The following is a 12,733-nucleotide window of genomic DNA, read 5'->3' as shown; positions in this document are numbered from 1 at the left end:
ATTATATTTTTATGCTTTGGACAGGAGGGTTTGAGAGGTTTGTCAACTTGATGGAGGAAATAAATTCATTAGATTCTCCAATCAAGTTCACTTATGTTTATAGTAAAGAGAAAGCTGTCTTTTTGGACGTGAATATCTCGCTTAAAGAGGGGAGATTTGAGACTACTGTGCACCACAAAGCTACTGATAGGAATACGTTTCTCTCTGCTTCTAGTCACCACCCGGTGGCCCTGAAGAAGGGTTTGCCTAGATCGCAAATGATGCGATGTGCTCGCATCACCAGTGATCCTAATAAAATCTCACTAGAATTGGATTGCCTGATTGAGAAATTCTGAGCTAGAAGGTATGACTACAAGACGTTACTGAGACAGAAACAAGAAATCCTTCTGATTCCCCGTAGTGACCTGTTAGGCGTGTCTAATAAACGTAATGATAAGATTATCCCATGGGTATCTGATTTTACTACTGCTAGCCCTGTCATCAAGCAAGCAACAAAGGCGTTATGGCCTATTGTTAGATCAGATCCCGAGTTACCTTGCTTTGAACAATTGAGACCAGTAGCGGCCTTTAAACGGGGTCGGAATCTCTGTGATTGTTTGGTACATACCGACATTACAGGATGGGGCAATGTGTCGCCCAGTAATGTGTATATCATAGATAGAGCTAAACTGCGATTAATTAAAGAGTCTAAATGGATTGTTCGACTGGGGACTATTTACCTCGGTGGTCTCAATGAAAAAATTAACTGGAATATGCTGTAATTTTTGTGCAAATCATATTATATGTTGCATTTCTAATTAGTGATGATAATTGCAATGTTGTGCGTTCCACTGCGAGTGCGTGCATTCCTCTGTATTTTTTTTATATTTTGGTCATGAGATGTTATTAGTTTTTCATTGTCTATGTTTCTTTTTTGTAGATATATTTTTTGTATATTTTCTTGTTTTATGTTGTTAGGTCCTGTAGGTTCACACTTCTGTCGCCTATTGTGTGGGCGGACATACATGGGGCAGTACGCTATAGCTGAACTCCTGGAACGCGGAAACAGAGCCGAGTGGAACGCATTAATGCGTCTCCATGGTGATCTGTACCGCGCCCAGTGAGGGCTGCTGCTGTGTGCCGTATGATATGACGTCACCACTGAGAGCCGGAAGGAGCTGACCCTCGTTGCTTGTACGGCCGGTGCAGGCGGATGTGGTAATAGGGCAAGGCGGAACGCAAGTGAGCTGTTCCTATGGTGACCGAAGCCACAGCAGCGGAAGCGTGGGCTGTTTGCAAGATGGATGGATCTGCTCCCGACGAGCTGATGGACGGCAGGTTAGTGACCTCTGGGGGTATTTAGGTGGGGTCTTTTGATTGTTGCTGTGTACTGGTGTGGTCCTGAGGAAGGGGTTGTTTCCCCGAAAAGGTTTAACTCTGTACCAGGTTCATTACAGATTTTTATTCTGCCATGTAAGTCTCCTGAGTGCCTTTCTTCCAAATTGACATGCATTTTTCAACTCAACACTAATTACCAATGGGTGGAGGAATTTTATTTCCTTCTGCTCCCCATGCTTTTGCTGTTTATGCAGAGAACACAAATGATAACTGCTCACATTTGTAAGAGGTGTGTGCTTATAGGACAGTTGTATTTCCTACCTGTATGCTGTTGGCGCTCATATCCTAAGTTATCATTCAACCAGGAAGTACGAGTAGCATTACTTGACAATGGAATAGCAGTCCTTTCTTATAGTTCCAAATATCTCTAAAACAAAGAAGGCAAGTCAATATGTCACATTAACACAATTTATGAGGGCAATTTAGGTGTGCGCATTACAAAAGCCCAACATTGCAGATTTTCCTGAGCACATCTATGAATGTGAGGCAAAATTGTCAAAGTAACATAGTAGGTGAGGTTGAAAAAAAAAAAGACTAGTAGTCCATCGAGTTCAACCTGAATTGTATTGCATTCCCTATTCTATTTAGGATAAAGGCTAAATCCTCGTATATCTTTTTCCATTAGAAATTTGTCTAACCCATTTTTAAACGCATTGACTGAGTCCGCCATTACAACCTTCACTTGCAGTGTATTCCATATCCGTATTGCACTTACAGTGAAGAATCCCTTCCTGTGCAGAGTACGAAATTTCCTCTGCTCAAACCCCTTAGCGGGTGTCCTCGCGTTTTATGTAAAGGGTTTTTTAGTAAACAACTCACCTGATAGCTCCACATATTGCCCCTTTATATATTTGTAAATATTAATTACCTCTCCTCTTAGTCGTCTCATTTCTAGTGTAAACATATCTAATCTAGAAAGCATCTCCTCATAGAATAATGTCTCCAACCCCTTAATCAATTTTGTAGCTCGCCTCTGAAACTTTTCGAGTTCTAATATGTCTCTTTTGTAGTGTGGTGCCCAGAACTGTACACAATACTCAAGATGCGGCCTTACCAATAATTTGTACAGTGGCAGGATTATGCTCTCATTCCTTGTCTCAATTCCCCTTTTAATGCATGTTAACACCTTATTTGCTGAACTTTGACATTGTGTGTTGACACTAAATTTACTATCAATGAACACCCCCAAATTCTTTTCTAATAGCTTCCCCTAATTTTTCCCCATTTAATTGGTAGATTGCATGTTTATTCTTAGTCCCAAAGTGCATAACTTTACATTTTTCCACATTAAACCTCATACACCATTTTATTGCCCAAACTTCCAGTTTAAATAAATCGCTCTGAAGAGACTCCACATCCAACTTGATTACCCTACATATTTTAGTATCGTCTGCAAAAATTGACACTATGTTTCCTAGTCCTTCTCCTAAATCATTAATAAATATATTAAACAATAGTGTCCCCAGCACAGGACCCTGTGGTATTCCACTTAGTACTTTAGCCCAGGTGGAAAATATTGCATTAATCATCACTCGCTGTTCCCTGTTATCGAGCCAATTACTCACCCATGTACAAATAGTGTCTCCTATACCAAGCTCCCTTAATTTGAAAATCAGCCTCCTGTGAGGTACTGTGTCGAATGCTTTTGAAAAATCCAGATAAACAACATCTATTGCGTTACCCTGGTCGAGATTGTCGCTTACTATCCCATAGAAGCTAATCAAATTAGATTGACATGACCCATTTCTAACCAAACCATGCTGGTTCTTATTAATAGCATGGGAGTTCTCCAAGTAGTCCTGTATGCTGTCCCTTAGTATACTTTCCCCACTATTGATGTCAGACTAACCAGTCTATAGTTACCAGGATGAAATTTAATACCCTTTTTAAATATTGGGACTACGGGCCTAATTCAGACCTGATCGCTAGCAAGTGATTTTTGCACTGCTGCGATCAGACAGTTACAGCTTACAGGGGGGGTGTATTTTAGCTGTGCAAGTGTGTGAACACACATGCAGCAGAGGGTATCCGGTTGATATATATATAACAGACATTAGGTCGACAGGGTCAAAAGGTCGACATGAAAATGGGTGACAAAAAAGATAGACAAACGTTTTTTTTTTAATTTAACATGTTTTTGGACTATTTCATACCTTCTCTATCCATGTCGGCATAGAGTTGGCTATAAACCTTGTGGCGAGCGCAGCGAGCCACCAAGCCCGAAGCGTGGCGAGCCCCGCGAGGGTATTACTTTCTACAATTGGGGGTCCCAGATGACAAAACTATCCACACAAACCACGAAAATGCAAAAAACATGGTGCCTACCTTTTTATGGTGACCTTTTGACCCTGTCGACCTAATGTCTGTCTAACATATGGTGTCTATCTATTGACTGGATATCTAGACACTATCTATCTTTTATCCCACACCCGTAGCAGAGCTGTACAAACAGATTTTGTGCAGTCTCTGCGATCACATCAGCCTGTCAGGGACTAGAATTCACGTCAGGAACCCTCTCTGTAAATGCATGGATACGCCTGCGTTTTTCCAGACACTTCCTGAAAACGGTCAGTTGACACCCACAAATGCCTTCTTCCTGTCAATCTCCTTGCGATCACCCGCACGAACGGATCCGTCGCACAAACCCATCGCTAAGCGGCAATCTGCTTTGTACCCGTGCGACACGCCTGCGCATTGCGGTGCATACAAGTTTTGTCATCTGGGACCCCCAACTGTAGAAAGTCATACCCTCGCAAGCAGAAATGTTGGCACGTGAAGCACTCGCGCCTGAACGACAGAACAATTGAATTGCTGCCGGTAGGCACCCTCTAGTGGCGGATGGCCAAATAACAATTGAATCACTCCCAGTATGAATCAAACCTATGACCGCACGGCTGTGAGACAGCAATGCTAACCACTGTGCCAAATATTTAAATAAAGTTTCTAGCATGATTCAAACAAACAGTTAAGCAAAACCTAAAATCAGCTAGAGCATAAACTGCTGAGAAGACATTTCATTTACTTAAAAATCTCTGACAGTGGAGAGACCTTTTCAGAAACATGGCAACATCTACTAAGGAATGAATCATTTTTTTCTTTATCCATTGTTCTTATAGCCAATATAGCAATGGTTCAACTTCAAGGAGAAAGTGAAAAAACTGATATAAACCAATAGACGAAAATAAGAATTTACTTACCGATAATTCTATTTCTCATAGTCCGTAGTGGATGCTGGGGACTCCGTCAGGACCATGGGGAATAGCGGCTCCGCAGGAGACAGGGCACAAAAAGTAAGCTTTTAGGATCACATGGTGTGTACTGGCTCCTCCCCCTATGACCCTCCTCCAAGCCTCAGTTAGGTACTGTGCCCGGACGAGCGTACACAATAAGGAAGGATCTTGAATCCCGGGTAAGACTCATACCAGCCACACCAATCACACCGTACAACTTGTGATTTGAACCCAGTTAACAGTATGATAACAACGAAGAAGCCTCTGAAAAGATGGCTCACAACAATAATAACACGATTTTTGTAACAATAACTATGTACAAGTATTGCAGACAATCCGCACTTGGGATGGGCGCCCAGCATCCACTACGGACTATGAGAAATAGAATTATCGGTAAGTAAATTCTTATTTTCTCTAACGTCCTAGTGGATGCTGGGGACTCCGTCATGACCATGGGGATTATACCAAAGCTCCCAAACGGGCGGGAGAGTGCGGATGACTCTGCAGCACCGAATGAGAGAACTCCAGGTCCTCCTTAGCCAGAGTATCAAATTTGTAAAATTTTACAAACGTGTTCTCCCCTGACCACGTAGCTGCTCGGCAAAGTTGTAATGCCGAGACCCCTCGGGCAGCCGCCCAAGATGAGCCCACCTTCCTTGTGGAGTGGGCATTTACAGATTTAGGCTGTGGCAGGCCTGCCACAGAATGTGCAAGTTGGATTGTGCTACAGATCCAACGAGCAATCGTCTGCTTAGACGCAGGAGCACCCATCTTGTTGGGTGCATACAGGATAAACAGCGAGTCAGATTTTCTGACTCCAGCCGTCCTTGAAATATATATTTTCAATGCTCTGACAACGTCCAGCAACTTGGAGTCCTCCAAGTCGCTAGTAGCCGCAGGCACCACAATAGGCTGGTTCAAGTGAAAAGCCGAAACCACCTTAGGCAGAAACTGAGGACGCGTCCGCAGTTCTGCCCTGTCCGAATGGAAAATCAGATATGGGCTTTTGTACGATAAAGCCGCCAACTCTGATACTCTCCTGGCTGAAGCCAGGGCCAGTAGCATGGTTACTTTCCATGTAAGATACTTCAAATCTACCGATTTGAGCGGCTCAAACCAATGGGATTTGAGAAAATCCAAAACTACGTTGAGATCCCACGGTGCCACTGGAGGCACAATCGGGGGCTGTATATGTAGTACACCTTTGACAAAAGTTTGTACTTCAGGCACTGAAGCCAATTCTTTCTGGAAGAAAATCGATAAGGCCGAAATTTGAACCTTAATAGACCCCAATTTGAGGCCCATAGACAATCCTGCCTGCAGGAAATGTAGGAATCGACCCAATTGAAATTCCTCCGTTGGGGCCTTCTTGGCCTCACACCACGCAACATATTTTCTCCAAATGCGGTGATAATGTTGTGCGGTCACTTCCTTCCTGGCTTTAATCAAGGTAGGAATAACTTCCTCTGGAATGCCCTTTTCTTTTAGAATCCGGCGTTCAACCGCCATGCCGTCAAACGCAGTCGCGGTAAGTCTTGGAACATACAAGGTCCCTGCTGAAGCAGATCCCTTCTTAACGGTAGAGGCCACGGCTCTTCCGTGAGCATCTCTTGAAGTTCCGGGTACCAAGTTCTTCTCGGCCAATCCGGAGCCACGAGTATTGTTCTTACTCCCCGTAGCCGTATAATTCTCAGTACCTTTGGTATGAGAGGCAGAGGAGGAAACACATACACGGACTGGTACACCCACGGTGTTACCAGAGCGTCCACAGCTATTGCCTGAGGGTCTCTTGACCTGGCGCAATATCTGTCCAGTTTCTTGTTGAGGCGGGACGCCATCATGTCCACCTTTGGTTTTTCCCAACGGTTCACAATCATGTGGAAGACTTCTGGATGAAGTCCCCACTCTCCCGGGTGGAGGTCGTGTCTGCTGAGGAAATCTGCTTCCCAGTTGTCCACTCCCGGAATGAACACTGCTGACAGTGCTATGACATGATTTTCCGCCCAGCGAAGAATCCTTGCAGCTTCTGTCATTGCTCTTCTGCTTCTCGTGCCGCCCTGTCTGTTTACGTGGGCGACTGCCGTGATGTTGTCCGACTGGATCAACACCGGCTGACCCTGAAGCAGCGGTTTTGCCAGGCTTAGAGCATTGTAAATCGCTCTTAGCTCCAGTATATTTATGTGAAGAGACGTCTCCAGGTTCGACCACACGCCCTGGAAGTTTCTTCCCTGTGTGACTGCTCCCCAGCCTCGTAGGCTGGCATCCGTAGTCACCAGGACCCAGTCCTGTATGCCGAATCTGCGGCCCTCTAACAGATGGGCACTCTGCAACCACCACAGAAGAGACACCCTTGTTCTTGGTGACAGTGTTATCCGCTGATGCATGTGCAGATGCGATCCGGACCATTTGTCCAGCAGATCCCACTGAAATATTCGTGCGTGGAATCTGCCGAATGGAATTGCTTCGTAAGAAGCCACCATCTTTCCCAGGACTCTTGTGCATTGATGTACTGACACATTTCCTGGTTTTAGGAGGTTCCTGACAAGTTCGGATAACTCCCTTGCTTTCTCCTCCGGGAGAAACACCTTTTTCTGAACAGTGTCCAGAATCATTCCCAGGAACAGCAGACGTGTCGTCGGGGTCAATTGAGATTTTGGAAGATTCAGAATCCACCCGTGTTGTTGAAGCACTACTTGGGTTAGTGCTACTCCGACTTCCAGCTGTTCTCTGGACCTTGCCCTTATCAGGAGATCGTCCAAGTAAGGGATAATTAATACGCCTTTTCTTCGTAGAAGAACCATCATTTCGGCCATTACCTTGGTAAAGACCCGAGGTGCCGTGGACAAACCAAACGGCAGCGTTTGAAACTGATAATGACAGTTTTGTATCACGAACCTGAGATACCCTTGGTGTGAAGGGTAAATTGGGACATGCAGATAAGCATCTTTTATGTCCAGGGACACCATGAAGTCCCCTTCTTCCAGATTCGCTATCACTGCTCTGAGTGACTCCATCTTGAACTTGAATTTCTGTATGTACAGGTTCAAGGATTTCAGATTTAGAATAGGTCTTACCGAACCGTCCGGCTTCGGTACCACAAATAGTGTGGAATAATACCCCTTTCCCTGTTGTAGGAGGGGTACCTTGACTATCACCTGCTGAGAATACAGCTTGTGAATGGCTTCCAATACAGTCGCCCTTTCTGAGGGAGACGTTGGTAAAGCAGACTTTAGGAACCGGCGAGGGGGAGACTTTTCGAATTCCAACTTGTAACCCTGAGATACTAACTGCAGGATCCAAGGGTCCACCTGTGAGCGCGCCCACTGTGTGCTGAAAATCTTTAGTCGACCCCCCACCGCCCCTGAGTCCGCTTGCACAGCCCCAGCGTCATGCTGAGGGCTTTGTAGAAGCCGGGGAGGGCTTCTGTTCGTGGGAAGTAGTTGCTTGCTGCACCCTCTTACCCCTTCCTTTGCCTCTGGGCAAATATGACTGTCCTTTTGCCCGCTTGTTCTTATAGGAACGAAAGGACTGCGGCTGAAAAGACGGTGTCTTTTTCTGTTGGGAGGTGACCTGAGGTAAAAAAGTGGATTTTCCGGCTGTTGCCGTGGCCACCAGATCCGATAGACCGACCCCAAATAATTCCTCTCCTTTATACGGCAATACTTCCATATGCCGTTTGGAATCCGCATCACCTGACCACTGTCGCGTCCATAAACTTCTTCTGGCAGATATGGACATCGCACTTACTCTCGATGCCAGAGTGCAAATATCCCTCTGAGCATCTCGCATATAAAGAAAAGCATCCTTTAATTGCTCTATAGTCAATAAAATACTGTCCCTATCCAGGGTATCAATATTTTCAGTCAGGGAATCCGACCACACCACCCCAGCACTGCACATCCAGGCTGAGGCTATTGCTGGTCGCAGTATAACACCAGTATGTGTGTATATACTCTTCAGGGTAGTTTCCAGCCTCCTATCAGCTGGATCCTTGAGGGCGGCCGTATCAGGAGACGGTAACGCCACTTGTTTTGATAAGCGTGTGAGCGCCTTATCCACCCTAGGGGGTGTTTCCCAGCGCGCCCTAACCTCTGGTGGGAAAGGGTATAATGCCAATAACTTCTTTGAAATTAGCAGTTTTCTATCGGGGTTAACCCACGCTTCATCACACACGTCATTCAATTCCTCTGATTCTGGAAAAACTACAGGTAGTTTTTTCACCCCCCACATAATACCCCTTTTTGTGGTACTTGCAGTATCAGAGATATGCAAAGCCTCCTTCATTGCCGTGATCATATAACGTGTGGCCCTATTGGAAAATACGTTTCTTTCTTCACCGTCGACACTAGATTCATCTGTGTCGGTACCTGTGTCGACTGACTGAGGTAAGGGACGTTTTACAGCCCCTGACGGTGCCTGAGACGCCTGGACAGGTACTAACTGGTTTTCCGGCCGTCTCATGTCGTCAACTGACTTTTGCAGCGTGCTAACATTATCACGTAATTCCATAATTAAAGCCATCCATTCCGGTGTCGACTCCCTAGGGGGTGACATCACCATTACCGGCAATTTCTCCGCCTCCACACCAACATCGTCCTCATACATGTCGACACACACGTACCGACACACAGCAGACACACAGGGAATGCTCTTATCGAAGACAGGACCCCACTAGCCCTTTGGGGAGACAGAGGGAGAGTTTGCCAGCACACACCAAAGCGCTATAAAAATGTATATAAACAACCCTAAAAGGTGTTGTTTCTGTTATATGCGCTTAATATATAAAAATATCGCCAAAATATGCCCCCCTTCTCTGTTTTACCCTGTTTCTGTAGTGCAGTGCAGGGGAGAGTCCTGGGAGCCTTCCTCACAGCGGAGCTGAGCAGGAAAATGGCGCTGTGTGCTGAGGAGAATAGGCCCCGCCCCCTAAAACGGCGGGCTCTTCTCCCGGAGTTTGCGATATATGGCAGGGGTTAAATACATCCATATAGCCTCAAGGGCTATATGTGATGTATTTTAGCCATAGAAAAAGGTATTATACATTGCTGCCCAGGGCGCCCCCCCCAGCGCCCTGCACCCTCAGTGACCGCTGGTGTGAAGTGTGCCGACAACAATGGCGCACAGCTGCAGTGCTGTGCGCTACCTTATGAAGACTGAAAGTCTTCTGCCGCCTGTTTCCGGACCTCTGGACCTCTTCAACTTCGGCATCTGCAAGGGGGGTCGGCGGCACGGCTCCGGGACCGGACTCCATGGCTGGGCCTGTGTTCGATCCCTCTGGAGCTAATGGTGTCCAGTAGCCTAAGAAGCAAATCCATCCTGCACGCAGGTGAGTTCACTTCTCTCCCCTAAGTCCCTCGTAGCAGTGAGCCTGTTGCCAGCAGGACTCACTGAAAATAAGAAACCTAAAACCTTTTTCTAAGCAGCTCTTTATGAGAGCCACCTAGATTGCACCCTGCTCGGACGGGCACAAAAACCTAACTGAGGCTTGGAGGAGGGTCATAGGGGGAGGAGCCAGTACACACCATGTGATCCTAAAAGCTTACTTTTTGTGCCCTGTCTCCTGCGGAGCCGCTATTCCCCATGGTCCTGACGGAGTCCCCAGCATCCACTAGGACGTTAGAGAAATACAGTAATAGTGCCTGTGAAACTGTGTGTGGAATGTCTTCTTTGTGGGTTGAGATAAAGATTTGCTGCATTATACAAAAAAAATAAATCATTGTATCAAAATATCTCATTATAAGTATATAAAGCTTTGGCTATCATAAATAGCAATATGGAAGTAAGATACCAGTTAGAAGAGCACATAAATACATTTTGAGTAATGTCTAAAAGTAAGATACATTTTTAGCATTTTAACTAATTGGTGTATTTTGGAGCCATTTATAGGATGTGTGTATAAACAATATTTAAGTGCACATCCTGTGACACAAGATATCCTGGATATAGACTTTGTAAATACTAACCACCTTCAACCAAGACAACATTCTAATATTAGAACTTCCTTTCTGAAATGACACAAGATGATGTATGTTCATCTGGAGCGTGATCTCAAAAGTTCAAAGCTGCTGTACAAACAACAATCAACTGATTTCCCTGAAAATACTAAGGGTATATTCAATTAGGGTCGAAAACTGCCGTCAGTCGAAAAGACGTCAGTTTTCGACTTTTTAAGGTCGAATAGTGATTCGACCTATTCAGTCCTATCAGTTTTTATTCAACAAGTCGTGGAATTCGACTTGTCGAATAGTACGTGAATCGGCGGTATAGCTGCCGATTCACGTACTTTTGAGAGAAACGGGGCCAAATCCTGTCGAATTTGGCCCCGTTTCTGACCATCTCAGTCCAACATAAAAAAATGTCAGACTGAGATGTGGGACCCAGAGGGGAGCGGGGGAGCCGCAGGGCATACAGGGGAGAAAAGCACTACAGCACAGCGCTGCAGCAGGATGTCTCACAGCCGCGCCGCACACAACAGCGTCCACCCGGCTCCAGCAAGTGAGGTCACGCTTGCTGGAGCCGGGTGGACACTGCCGTAAAGGTCGGGCGGCTGTGAGACGTCCTTCTGCAGCGCTACTGTAACGCTGCTCTCCTCCGTCTGCCCGCGGCTGTACCCGCTGGTCTCCCCACGGTCCCCCCTCCTCCTCTGGGTCCCTCATCTCAATTCGACTTTTTAAGAGTCAAATTGAGATGACATTTGAATAGGGGTTGTCGGATCCATTTCCGACAAATGCATGTCGGAATGGATACGACCCTAATTGAATATACCCCTAAGTTACTTAAGTCATAAAAAAATATCAGCTATGACTATTCCCATTCTACATGCACACTAAATTTACATATTGTTATTGAAATAATTTATTGCAGGGAAACAATATATCAGGTATTCCCAACCTCCTCACGGCACAACAGTGCAGGTTTTGGTGATATCCATGCTTCAGCACAGATGGTTGAATCAAAATAACTGAGGTACTAATTAAGTCACCTGTGCTCAAGCATGTGAGCCTTGAGCACCGAGGTTGGGAATGCCTGCAATACATCATGGAGGCAATTGTAGGCAGCACAGTTGGCATAATAGTTACTGGCTCACAGCACTGAGGCCTAGGATCAGGAGACCCACCAATTCGAGAGAGAGAGAGAGAGAGAGAGAGAGAGAGAGAGTGTGTGTCTGTCTGTCTGTCTGTCTGTCTATCGGGATTCTGGACGTTCTCTAGGCCAGACCCGGCAACCTGAGGCTCTGCAGCTGTTGAGATACAACTCATCCCAGCAGGTCTTGCCACAATTTTATCATTCTGTAATAGCAAAACTGTGGCAGGGCATGCTGGGACTTGTAGTTTCAAAACTGGAGAGCCATAGGTTGGCCAAGCCTACTCTAAGCAAATAATCGTCTTGATCACAGAAAAAAAAATTGGACTCTGTGTACTTAGCTTAAGTGACAGCAAGCCAATGCCAGCCTCTTATGTTAGACACACACTACGCCGATATCGGCACAACATGTAAGTTCTGGTCGAATAGGAACGACATGTCATGCATACTGGCAGTGCGTATGCTCGACTGCACATTCCTGCGGGTGGGTTGCATGCAATATGTTCGAGTTGCCTGTGAAGATATTGCATGCGACCCGGTGCAGTATAATGAACGATGGGAGAAGGGGCGGCGACGCCACACCATCTTTCATTGGGGTAGATGTACTAAGCCTTGAAAAGTGATACATTTCACAGTGATAAAGTACCAGCGAATCAGCTCCTAACTGCCATGTTACAGGCTGGGTTTGAAAAATGACAGGAGCTGGTTGGTACTTTATCATCATAAAATGTATCACTTTTCAAGGCTTAGTGCATACAAAAAAAAAAAGAAGACTGCGTAGCCAAGACAATTTTGACTATTTTGTGTACAATCTAGTACAAAGTATAGTCAAAAACAGCCATGGTCAAAATCGCACAGTCAAAATTGCACCATGTGTATAGAAATATTGGTACTTCTGGGTTCCAGGGGAGTTCAAGGGAAATCGCATAGGGGGTAATTCAGACCTGATCGCTCGCTAGCAGTTTTTTGCAGCACTGCAATCAGATACAGGGGAGTGTATTTTAGCTGTGCAAGTGTGCGATCACTTGTGCAGCCGAGCGGTA

The 12,733-nt window shown here is 45.6% G+C and overlaps 1 protein-coding gene across 4 annotated transcripts in view; it reads right to left on the bottom strand.

Annotated features, from left to right (window-relative positions):
- Positions 1-12,733, bottom strand: part of RCBTB2 (RCC1 and BTB domain containing protein 2) — a 149,544-nt gene that overhangs the window by 134,994 nt on the left and 1,817 nt on the right. For all 4 annotated transcript variants that reach the window (XR_010213608.1, XM_063952787.1, XM_063952789.1 and 1 more), the window contains exon 2: positions 1,639-1,744. The gene's annotated coding sequence lies outside the window, so the exon portion shown is untranslated. The remainder of the gene's footprint in view (positions 1-1,638; positions 1,745-12,733) is intronic.

Source organism: Pseudophryne corroboree, chromosome 2 (assembly GCF_028390025.1).
Source record: "Pseudophryne corroboree isolate aPseCor3 chromosome 2, aPseCor3.hap2, whole genome shotgun sequence".
NCBI lineage: Eukaryota > Metazoa > Chordata > Amphibia > Anura > Myobatrachidae > Pseudophryne > Pseudophryne corroboree.
The sequence above is the reverse complement of the archived record's forward strand: the minus strand, read 5'-3'. Positions and strand labels throughout refer to the sequence as shown.